We start from the raw sequence: 12,187 nt of genomic DNA on the forward strand, positions 1-12,187 counted from the left end.
TTCCCTGATGGTCCAGTGGTTGAGAATCCACCTGCCAATGCAGAGGATATGAGTTCGATTCCTGGCCTGGGAAGATCCCACAAGCGCAGGGCTGCTGAGCCTTTGTGCTGCAACTACTGAAGCCTGTGTGCCCTAGAGTCCATGCTCTGCAATGAGAGAAGCCACTGCAATGAGAAGCCCGCTTGCCACAACCGGAGAGAGTCCGCACGCAGCAGTGAAGACCCAACGCAGTCAAAGATAAACAAACAGCAAGTTCCCAGGTTATAAGATTTTTTGGCTGCATCATGCAGCATACAGGATCCTAGTTCTTTGACCAGGGATCAAACTCACGCCCCCTGCATTTGGGATCCCAGAGTCTGAACCCTGGACCACCAGGGAAGTCCGAGGATACCATTTTGGGAACCACTAGTTTGGTGCCTATAACAGACTGAACCCAGTCCCAGCACAGAGATGCTCAAGCACAGAATCAGCTCTGCTTTGACTGCTGCATCCCCACATAGTCCACACTGTGGCCACACTGGTCTTTCCCTCAACCCACAGTATACTTCCCAATTTCTGTACCTTTGCTGCCCTTTCTCCCTGCACCTAAATGCCATTCTCTCTGAACCAGTAACTCTTCCCATTGAACACTTAATTCAGCTTCAATATCTCCTCCCCACTAAAGCTTTCCCTGAATCTTCTACTTAGAAATAACTGCTTCTAATCTGTCCTTTCTCAAATTTGCAGTTGCTCTTCTACTCTCATCAAAGTTTGCTTCAAATCAGAAAGATTGCCTCGATACCATCCTTCCTATTCAAGTGTAAGTACCTGGTGCAAAATACTATCACATCCATCCATATCACCCTAGCGCAGCACCTTATATACAGAAGGAACGCCAACGAATCCACCTTCCAAGGCAGGAGACACAGGAGATGCGGGTTCAATCCCTGGGTTGGGAAGATCCCCTGGAGAAGGAAATGGCAACCCATACCAGTATCCTTGCCTGGGAAATCCCATGGATAGAGAAGCCTCACAGGCATCTGGCTTGCAAAAGAGTCAAACACAATTGAGGGACTAAGCACACTCCAAGACAGATAAATACTTTCAATTGCCTGTTGATGAACAAGCCTTTTCCTAACAAGGGAAGGTGCCCTGTTCTTAGATACATGACCCATCTCTAAGCTATAGGCTTCCTCATGTTCAGCAGAGTTGTGCCAAGGGAGCTCCCAGACATCATCTGAGGTTGAATTAACGATACATACGTAGAAAACATGACAAACAAATAATAGTATTCTGCTACTGCTAAGTCACTTCAGTCGTGTCCAACTCTGTGCAACCCCATAGACGGCAGCCCCCCAGGCTCCCCCATCCCTGGGATTGTCCAGGCAAGAACACGAGTGGGTTGCCGTTTCCTTCTCCAATGCAGGAAAGTGAAAAGTGAAAGTGAAGTCGCTCAGTCGTATCCGACTCTTAGTGACCCCATGGACTGCAGCCTACCAGGCTCCTCCGTCCATGGGATTCTCCAGACAAGAGTACCGGAGTGGGGTGCCATTGCCTTCTCCAATAGTATTCTGATGTCAATGGAAAACAAAAAGTTCTGTAAGAAAAGAAGCTAAATGTCCGGGTTCTACACAGCCCAGCTATAAAGCACATTTCCACTGTCACGTTGTTGTTGTTTAGTCACTAAGGTGTGTCCAACTCTCTTGCAACCTCGTGGACCGTAGCCCACCAGGCTCCTCTGTCCATGGGATTTCCCAGGCAATGGAGTGGGTTGCCATTTCCTTCCCCAGGGAATCTTCCCAATCCAGGGATCAAACCTGTATCTTCTGCACAGGCAGGTGGATTCTTTACCACTGAGCCACCAGGAAAGCCCTTCCATCATCAGAGTAGTGCTATATACTGACTTGTCCAAAGTTATGATTTAACTCTTCTGGGAGGATGAAGGGGATAGAAAGTATGCACTTAATGAGAGCTAAATCTTCATTTCCAACACAATGAGAAATCAATAGATCATGCCTAGAACCTAAAAAATGAAGAAATATCACTATGTTAACATTGATTAAGTGTATTGAGATGAATTCCAAATGAAAAAGATAAAAGAATTGAAGTGGTTGCCTCCAGGGAGCAAAAAAACAAAGAAGGGCCTGACTTGAGAGGCAGGGTAATAAACCTTAAAGTATAATAGACTCTTTAAGCTGTATTCACACACAGGTTTACACACACACACACATCTGTGAAAACACAAAAACTAAATATTTTTAAAGTGACGTAGAGAAATTTATGACAAAGCTATAATAACCAGAACAGTGTAGCACTCTCACACAGATAGACATATAGACTAATGGAATAAACTAGTGATCCCAGAAATAAGTCCTTGAATATATATGGTCAAATAACTTTCAACAAGGGTGCCATTCAATGGAGGCCATTCAACAGAGAATGGACAGTCTCTTCAACAAATGGTGGTAGGAAGACTGGGCATTCACATATAAAAGAATGAAGTTTGAACAGTTATAACTGACTTTGAACAGAAAGATAATGGTATGTAGGGCCCAACTTGAAGAATGTCTATAACTAAGTCCCCTATGTATGAACGAGTTCTGTTCTGAGAGCGCGTTTGTAAGTCCAATTTGTTTGTATGGCCAACAAAGTTAGCCTAGGTACCCAACTAACACAATCAGCCATACTAAAATGAAAGCCTCTCTTTGTGACCCCATGGAATGTAGCCTGCCAGGCTCCTCCGTCCACAGGATTTTGGAGCATGTTGACATTTCCTCCTCCAGGGGATCTTCTTGACCCAGGGATTGAACCCACGTCTCCTGTGTCTCCTGCATTGGCATGTGGGTTCTTCACCACTGAGCCACCTGGGAAGCCCACTTTGATAGCCACTGTTTCTGACCAATTTCAGAGCTAGAGCACCCAGGCTACCTTCACTTCCAGGGCAACTGCCAGTTGCAGGAGTTTCTGGACCATTCTATGGAACAGCAAACAGGCTCCCCACTTCTTACACAACTGCAGGGCTCTAGCCCAGACCAGAAAGAAAACCACTTAAAGTTGAGCTTGGTTAATGCCTCTGGCACCTGGGTGCCCTGTCTATTGAGATGGGTTTGTACATTTTGAGCCATCAGGCTGAATGACGCTCCCAGAAGCACTGATCAGAAGGAGGCGGGCAGGAAGAAAGGCCAAGTTGCTTCAGGTCTGGTGTGAAATTAGGCAAGGGGGACAGTTCACCCTACTAGGAGAAGCGACCCAGACGGCAAACAAACAGGGCAGCATGGACCAAGACCAAGTTATGTGGATGGCTCAGCGGTCACAGAATCCACCAGAACCAACAGAGCTGCCTTCTCTCCACACCTCCAGAGACCAAAATTTTCCACTAGGGACAGGGCACCTGGAGACAGCATGACGCAGCCGTCTCAAGACAAAGCCAGAAAGTCCACGCGTGGAGGGAACGTGATGTGCTGTCTTCACCACAAGAAGGAATTCACGCTCAGGGTCTAACCAGCACGAAGGTGCAGCCAGGCCTCATGGGGATCTTTGCAGGACAAACAGGGGCACCCTGAATCTCCAGCTGCAGCATTCACAGTGGCACCCAGGTCCACCAGATTCACCCACTCTTCCCACAAGGCTCTGTTTGCTTCATTTACACCCCACTTGTGGGATTGCACTGGCCTGTTTGCTTATTGATGCCTCTACCAAACCATGTTCACTGAGGCACCTCAGAGCCCAGCAGAAAAGCCAGTCATCATGTGTCTAAGGAACATTTGCATGCAAAGGAGAGAGTGTACCCATTGTTCTTAAGTAAAGTATCATTAGCTCTTAGGGAAGTTTTCTTCTGGAAGTTTCCTCCAGATCTGCTAAATCTGGCCCTTTGGAGGTAGAGCCCTGGCATTGGGTAATAATCATTCACATTCCTGACTAGGAACCACTGCCGTACAAGCCAGCGGTCTCATACATTAGTCATACAAGAATCACCAGAGGTGCTCATTAATAATGCAAATTTGAGCCACAGATCATTAGGGAAAAGAACTCTAAAAAGTAATATCTTCCAGTCGCCTCAAAAACACATGATCCAGACTTCAGTGGTGGTGCAGTGGATAAGAATCTGCCTACCAATACAGGGGACATGGGTTCAATCCCTGGTCTGGGAAGATTCCACAAGCTGTGGAGCAACTGAGCCCACAAGCCACAACTACTGAGCCTGTGTGCTAAACTACTGAAGCCCAAGCACCTAGAGCCTGTGCTCTGCAACAAGAGAAGCCACTGCAATGAAAAGCCCTCACACCACAATGAGGAGTAACCCCTGCTTGCCACAACTAGAGAAAGCCTGTGCAAAAGCAATGAAGGCCCAGCATAGCCATAAATAAATAAATAATTTTAAAATAAATTAAAAAAAAAACACATGATCCATCCATGGGTGAGTAGATAAACAACCTACATGCTGATTTTCAACAAAGGAACCAAGGTAATTCAATGGGGGAAACCAGTCTTTTCAATAAATGGCACTGAAAAAAACCTGAATACCCGTAAGAATAAGAGTTAATCTCAGCTCTTACATCACACACACAAAATAACTCAAGATGTAACACAGACCTAAACACAAAAGTTAAAACTAGCAAACTTCTAGAAGAAAACAGGAGAAAATCTTTGTGACCTTCGTAGGGAAAGATTTCTTAGGTAGTGAACAAAAACCACTAACTATATGGGGGAAAATTGGAAATCTGAACTGTATCAAAAGACTTCCACTCTTTGAAATTTGCTGTCAAGGAAATGAAAAGGAAAGCCACAGACTGGGGGGAAAGATTTGCAGTATTTATATTCAACAAAGGACTTGTATCCAGAATAAACAAGGAACTCTTAAAGTTCAGTAAGAAATTAAACATCTCCTACATACACAATGGGCAAAAGTTTGCACAGCTGTTTCAGAAAGATATACAAATGACCAATAAGCACACCCAAAAGTGCTCAATTAGGGAAATGCAAATTGAAACCACAGGGGAGTACCTCTACACATTCAAAAATTTGAATACAGAGATAAGTATGGCCCCTGTGCAAGGATAACATGCAAAATCATGAAGCATTCCGTTGGTAAAAATTGTGACACAACATTTGAAGAATCATGTTAATTTTTAATACAAAATTAGAAAGTAAAAATGAAAGATTTCAGTAAGTCTACAACTTTACACTTAATATCTACACTTTACACTAAATATCATTTTGGCTCATATTTAGCTATTTCTATAGATAAAACTACTACAGATTTTCTGATCTTCCAGTACTATTAGAGTATCACCTATGTACATCACTTACCATGAGCTTTTTAAACTATTTTGGCTGTGCTGGGTCTTCGTTGATGTGGAGGACTTTCTCTAGTTGTGGTGCATGGGCTTCTGGTTGCCATGACTTCTCCTGTCGCAGAGCATGGGCCCTAGGGCACACAGGCTCGGTAGTCGTGGCACACGGGCTTAGTTGCTCCAAGGCATGCAGGATCTTCCCAGGTCAGGGATTGAACCTGTGTCCCCTGCATTAGCAGACAGATTCCTAACCATTGGACCACCAGGGAAGTCCTTAACTTATGTTTTTTGGAAAAAAGAAGCATTTTTTTAAACAAGTAAGTCTTTTTCAAATAAAGTTGAATATATGTATGTACTAGGATATTTATTATATATATAGTACATATATATTTATTAAATATAACCTATAACTCTAGCATAAATATGTGCATTTATTATAGATTATAATTTCAATTAAAGTTAAATTACATATTTTTATTTATTATATATAATGCATATACATCTATAATAGATGAAAGACTGACAAAATTATGTGTTAGTGGGAACTGAAGTAATGGAACTCTCATACACTGTTCATGGGAATTCAAACTGGTATGACCACTTTGGGAAAGTATTTGATAGTTTCATATTAATTTAAACATACTTATAGCATAATCCAACAACTTCACTCCTGATTGTTACCCAAGAAAAATAGGATACATGTACACACACACACAGGAACTTGTTTATAACAGCTCTATTCACAGTCCTCTGAATCTGGAAATAATTCAAATATTCATCAATAGGTAAAATGAATAAACAAATCATGGTATATCCATACAGTGACATATGACTGCAATACTAAGGAAAATGAGCTGTGAACACAAATATCGTGGAGGAATATTAAAATCAATCCAAGCAAAAGAAATTAGACACAGAAAATTATATTCCATGTGCATTCATTTCCTTGAGCTGCTGTGAAAAATTACCACAGCCTTAAAACAACTTAAGGTTGTTTAAAACAACCTTGGCTTAAAACAACAGAAATTTATTCTCTCAGGGTTCTGGATACCAGGAGACTGAAATCCAGGTCCCAGTACAGCAGCCCTCCCTTCAGAGGCACTGGGAGAGAATCCATCCGTTGTCTCTTCCAGACTCTGGTGGCTACCAGCATTCCTTGGCTTACAGCCACATCACTCCAATTTTTGCCACCGTCTTCACATTGACGTCTTCTTGTGTGTGTGTAGTGTTGAATCTCCCTCTACTTCTCTCTTATAAAAACATGTTCAATGGCATTCAGGACCCACCCAAATAATCCAGAATTATTTCCTCATCTCAAAATCATTAACTTAATCCCATCTGCAGAGATGGAATCAGTCACTTCAGTGTGTCTGGCTCTTTGCCACCCTATGGACCATAGCACACCAGATTCCTCTGTCCATGGGATTTCTTAGGCAAGAATACTGGAGTGGGTTGACATTTCCTCCTCCAAGGAATCTTCCAGACCCATCAAACCCACATCTCCTTAGTCTCCTGCATTGCAGGCGGATTCTTTACTGCTGAGCCACCCGGGAAGCCCCAACTGCAGGGACAGTTTTTCCAAATAAGGTAACATTTACAGGTTCCAGCAATTAGGACACATCTTTGGAACTACCATTCAACCTACCACATCACATGTTTCCATTTATATGAAGTCCTGGAACTAATCTTTAGAAATAAAAAGAAGTGGTCATCTGGAGCCAAGGAGGGTAGTTGATTAACTGCAAAGGGGCATGAGAAAACTTTCTGGTGTGAAATAAATACTCCATATTATGACTGAGATGATGAGTACATGACTGTAAAATTACCAAAACTCATCAAACTTTACTCTTACAATGGGTATATTTTATTACACATAATTATACTTCATTAACTTTATTTATTTAGTTTTGACTGTGCTGGGTCTTTGTTGCTGCCTGGGCTTTTCTCTAGTTGTGGTGTGCAGGCTTCTCATTGAAGTGGCTTCTCTCTTTGTGGAGCACGGGCTCTAGGGTGCAGGGACTTCAGTAACTGTGGCTCCCAGGCTCTAGGGCACAAACTCAGTAGTTGTGGTGCATGGGCTTAGTTGCTTCGTGGCATGTGAGATCTTCCCAGATTAGGGATCAAACCCATGTCTCCTGCATTGGCAGGTGGATTCTTCAATGCTGAGCCACCAGAGAAGCTCCATTAATGTTAATTTTAAAGGAAAGCAAACAAGTGAAGACTTAGGGGGTTCGCCTTGTAAAGTCAGATTTGGCAAGTCAGGGGTGAATTCTAAACAAACAGCCCAGGTGTCTGGGAGGTAGGTGGTCCTGGAACCTCCCTGGGGAAGCAGGATTCTGAAAGGACTTCCCACATTCTGCTGCCTCCCTTTAGCTCCTCATTTTCCTGAGAGCCAGGTGCTAACCTGGGGGTGCCCTGCTGTGGGGTGCCATCCACAGAGAGATCAGGCTGTTGGGAGAGACACTCAAAACTAACTCCAGTACAAGGCACCTGTGATAACAAGTGACAGATACAGAATCACAGAGGAATGTATTTTGGGATGTATTCTGACCCTAGATTATGACAGAACTCTCTAGATGGGGTAACATTTGAGTGTGGACCCTGAAAATGGGGCCAGGCTTTTTTTTTTTTAAGTCTTTTCTTTATTTCTTTCTTTATTTTTGCCTGAGCTGAGTCTTCATTGCTGTGCGTGTGCGTTCTCTAGCTGTAGCAAGCAAGGACTACTCTTTGTTGTGGTGCCCGGACTTCTCATTTCAGTGGCTTCTCTTGTTGCAGAGTACAGGCTCTAGTCACTCACATGTCAAGTAACTGTGCACTCGGGCTTAGTTGCTCCTCAGCATGTGAGATCTTCCTGGACCAGGGATCAAACCCATGTCTCCTGCACTGGCAGGCTTATTCTTAACCCCTAGACCACCAGGGAAGCCCAGAGCTGGGGTTTTACATGCAGAAATACCAATGTCAGCTTCTTCCTGCTCATAAACTTTTAGTATGCCCTGGGTCCTCTTGGCCCTCTCCCCATCTGACTCAAGACTACCCAGGGTGGCCTCTCTAGGCATTCTACTCTGCCTCCTTTCTTTTGCTCATGTTGGGCCATGTGTCAGTCATGCCAATCCCTTCTTTATTGTTCAACAATGAAGCCTCAACAACAAAACATGACCTTCAATAAGGCATGCTGGGGCGGCCCCCATCGTAGAAAAGCAGGCTGGCTGTCTCTTTCCATGACTACTCCACCCCAGGTTCCAACCCACAGCTCCAGCCAGGGCTTCATGTTCCCAGGGCTCTTCTTCTTTGACTTGAATTATTGGTCCCTTCCTGCATCTTTGCTAGCTCTGGCTTCTCATGAAGACTTTACCAAGGTGAGCTCTGCCCTGCCTAGTGCAGGGGTGCCATGGATGGTTAGACCTTCTCCTATGTCCTGGTTCCTGAGCCCTACCTCAGTCCCCATCCCCAGGCCACAATACTTCAACTTGTAGACTTTCAGGGATGGACCCATGCCACAGCCCCAGGGCTTCCTTGGAACAAAAATGAAGCAATTTGAAACTCTCAGGCTCTCATTTCAGCACAATCCCCTGGATTTCATTCTGTGTGCTTTGCCTAAGGAGACAGCTTGGAATCTCTTAGCCTATATCCTCCCCTTGTCTCCATAAGCCAGGAAGCTTCTCCTCCTTTGCTGAGTGAGAAAAGGCAGGCTTCCCAGAGCCTGGGCCAAGCCACAGCTAGGAAAGCTGAGCCCTATGGCTCCAAGTAGGCCTCCCTGCATTCTTGCTCTCACCATATGAGATGCTCCATCATTTTCTTATGATCATTCCTTGTTTGTACCATTTTTAGGTGTCATCAGAGCTCCACACTGACCAGCTGAGCAGGAAAACCTGCAAGAGGTCCCCAAATGGGAAATCCATAGCCTGAAAGACCACAACCAACTCCAGTGATGGCTCCACCTTTTGGAGAGTCCAGGGGCCTCAAGATCTGGTCTCAGAAGACAAGGAATAAAGCCATAGGAAAGGAAGGGGGTCTTCTGAGGAGCTAACAGTCCTATAGCAAAGAGGAGATCTCACCTTGGCAAGCACCCTGAACCCATCACCTTGTGTCAAAGACTGAACATGTCCTAAGTGGGGCTTCCAGGTCCTGAAAGCCCAGGAAAGGAATGCAAGGAGGAGGCTGCCCTCCTCTCTTTCCAGTAGAGTGGAGGAAAGATCATGGGCAAATGGGCACTAAATGGGGTTCCATCAAATGTCCAAGACCCTTGTTGGAGAGTGAAGGCTGCTCTGGCAACAGAGATCCAATAATGGGGCTACCCAGGACCCCCCAGTGCACCATATCACCCTCACCTCCTCTGGGAGACATTCTAACCCCTAAAGAAAGGATCCCAGTGACTGAAATAGCCAGGTGGAATGCAAACCTTACTCCATCACTGAGAGGACTGACTAGAGATAGTAAAAATGCCTTTCACAATTTTCCAGCTTTTCATCCACCTGGCACTTAGCTTTGCACTTCCTCTCCCATGTCAGCTGGGTGGGGGTCACATGACTAATTCTAACCAATAAGTTATAACCAGAAATATATGTTCAGTCGCTAATTGGGGGCAGGAGGAGAAGGGGACGACAGAGGATGAGATGGCTGGATGGCATCACTGACTCGATGGACGTGAGTCTCAGTGAACTCCGGGAGTTGGTGATGGACAGGGAGGCCTGGCATGCTGCGATTCATGGGGTTGCAAAGAGTCGGACATGACTGAGCGACTGATCTGATCTGATCTGAAGTTGTGTAAGACTCTTTGCAACCCCATGGACTATAGCATGCCAGGCTTCCTTGTCCTCCACTATCTCCCAGAGTTTGCTCAAACTCATTGAGTCTATTGAGTCAGTGATACTATCTAACCATCTCATTCTCTCTTGCCCCCTTCTCCTCCTGCCCTCAGTCTTTCCCAGCATCAAGACCATTTCCAATGAGTCAGCTCTTCCCATCAGGTGGCCAAAGTACTGGAGCTTCAGCTTCAGCATCACTCCTTCCAGTGAATACTCAGGGTTGATTTCATTTAGGATTGACTGGTTTGATCTCCTTGCTGTCCAAGGGACTCTCAAGAGTCTTCTCCAGCACCACATTTTGAAAGAATCAATTCTCTGGCCATCTTTATGGTCCAGCTCTCAAATCCATACATGACTACTGGAAAAACCATAGCTTTGACTATACAGACCTTTGTCAGGAAAGTGATGTCTCTGCTTTGTAATATGCTGTCTAGGTTTGTCATAGCTTTTCTTGCAAGAAGCAAGCATCTTTTAATTTCGTGGCTGCAGTCACTGTCCACAGTAATTTTGGAACCACAAATGACATGTGCCTATTCTGGGCTGGAGCATTTAATTGCTGATACACAACAGGACCCTCTTTTCCCCTCTGCCATGGAACCAGAGGGGAATGTCCCAGATGGTGGCTGCTCCATCAGCCTGACCTGGAGGATAATGACCTGGTGCAAAGTTCCCAGCCATCCACAGTGGATGTGGGCAAGAACTAAATCTTTATTATTTCAAGTCACTAAGATTTGGGGGCTGTTGTTATTGCAGCATAACCCAGCCTATCCTGACTGAGTGCTTAGTGTGTGCTAAGTCACTTCAGTCATGTCCAACTCTTGGTGACTCTATGGACTGTAGCTCACCAGGCTCCTCTGTCCATGGGATTCTCCAGGCAAGAATACCGGAGTGAGTGGGTTGCCGTGCCCTCCTCCAGGGGATCTTCCTGACCCAAGGATCAAATCTGAGCCTCTTGTTTCTTTTGCATTAGCAGGCGACTCTTTACCACTGAGCCACCTGGGAAGCCCAATTGACGCATGGGCCAAAGGTTAACTAGCACAACACAAGATCAATATCACTATTCCCAGTGACCCACACTGCCTTGTTTCCCAGTCATCCACTTTTAATTTTGAGTCCATGTCAACACCTCAGTCCTAATAAATGAAAATGTCAGAATGCCACAGAATCCTCCTGCCCATCTTAAAGACTCCAAATTGATTACCTTCTCTAAGTCAAATGCCAGCTCTTCAGGATTTGGTAGATTCTAGTTGCATGTTAAGGTCAGGATTAGTCAGCTACAGGTGGCAAAGCTCGGGCTGCCAACCAAATACCAGAAGTTGAACTGTAACATGTGAACCAACATCAGACTCTGGAGCTCAAACACTTCTTGACAGATTTGACTAAAGACAAACCAACTTCACCTCTTCCGAGGTTTCATCTTGGACAAGAACTCCCACCTGTGGGTCCTGACTTGATGGATCACCATCTTCAGCTTCACGTCCTGATGCATCCTAGTGGTACTTCCGCTCTCCTATTAATTTTCTAACTTGCTATCCATGGGATTTGTAGCTTCTAGTCCTTCTTTTCTGCCCACCCTTGTCAGCTCTAGCCTCAGGCCATGGCCTTGGCCTGCCATCACCCCCTCCCCTCCGTCTCTTCCTGTTATTTAAACATTTCCTAACCCTACCATCCCCAGGAAGTTCTCTTGGGTGATAGAGCCTGGCTGATTGGTACTGAGGCCTCACCCTACCCACCCTTAGAGCTCCCCAACCATCCACTCCCATTCATCACTATAGACTTTACACATCTTTACTGTCATATAAAGCTCTAACTCGACCCTTTCAATCAAGCATGCAGGCAGAGGGAAAGAATAAGTGAATGTTTATGAACCTCTGCAATGAACTAGCTTCTTTCCTTTACTCACCTCTTCATTCAAGCAGGATGGTGAGAGGTTAAAGATACAGATTCTGGCACCTAATTATCTGGGACTGAACCTCTGCTTTGCCATTCACTAGCTATGATTTAGGCAAAGCGCTTGACCTCTCTGGACCTCAGTTTCTTCTTTTTTGGAAAACAGAAATAAGTTATGATGGCCATTAACAAATTGTAATATTACTACGGTTACTAAAT

This window comes from Bos indicus, chromosome 21 (genome assembly GCF_029378745.1).
Source record: "Bos indicus isolate NIAB-ARS_2022 breed Sahiwal x Tharparkar chromosome 21, NIAB-ARS_B.indTharparkar_mat_pri_1.0, whole genome shotgun sequence".
NCBI classification, from domain to species: domain Eukaryota; kingdom Metazoa; phylum Chordata; class Mammalia; order Artiodactyla; family Bovidae; genus Bos; species Bos indicus.